We start from the raw sequence: 597 nt of genomic DNA on the forward strand, positions 1-597 counted from the left end.
AGGCTATTAGCCTACATATTCTTTTTACAACATAAGTACGCTATGTAAAAAATGACACTGTTTTCTCCCCCAACAGATAATTCTTTTAAATATTGTCTAAACAGCAGATATTAAGACTATATATTCTCTTCACTTTAGATAATTACTCTATGTATTTCTTTCCACAACAGATAATTAAGTCTACCTTTTCTCTCATACACAGTGAATCCCGACGATCCACCACCTCCTCCACCTGAATCCGTAATGGAGGGCCCAGATCCACCTTACTGGTCAGGTAACATTGTGACTTACACTTGTAATGACGGACTGGTGTCTCCATATGGCACCTCTTCCTACACTATCTACAGCACGTATATTGGTTGGACTGACCTCGACCCCGTCTTTGGCTGTTTCAATGGTAACTAAACTATTTCACTGATATTCATTTATGCTTATTCATATGTATAGGCCTCTAGAATTTGTTATCTAGAGAAGAGATTTTCGTGAGGCAGACATAAGAATCCGTATTTATTTTAAGGAATAAAAAATATGTCAAGTATGATATATGCATTATTTGGATCTACTCATAATCATAAAAAAATGTTGCAATAGAGAACT

This window comes from Penaeus monodon, chromosome 22 (genome assembly GCF_015228065.2).
Source record: "Penaeus monodon isolate SGIC_2016 chromosome 22, NSTDA_Pmon_1, whole genome shotgun sequence".
Classification (NCBI taxonomy): domain Eukaryota; kingdom Metazoa; phylum Arthropoda; class Malacostraca; order Decapoda; family Penaeidae; genus Penaeus; species Penaeus monodon.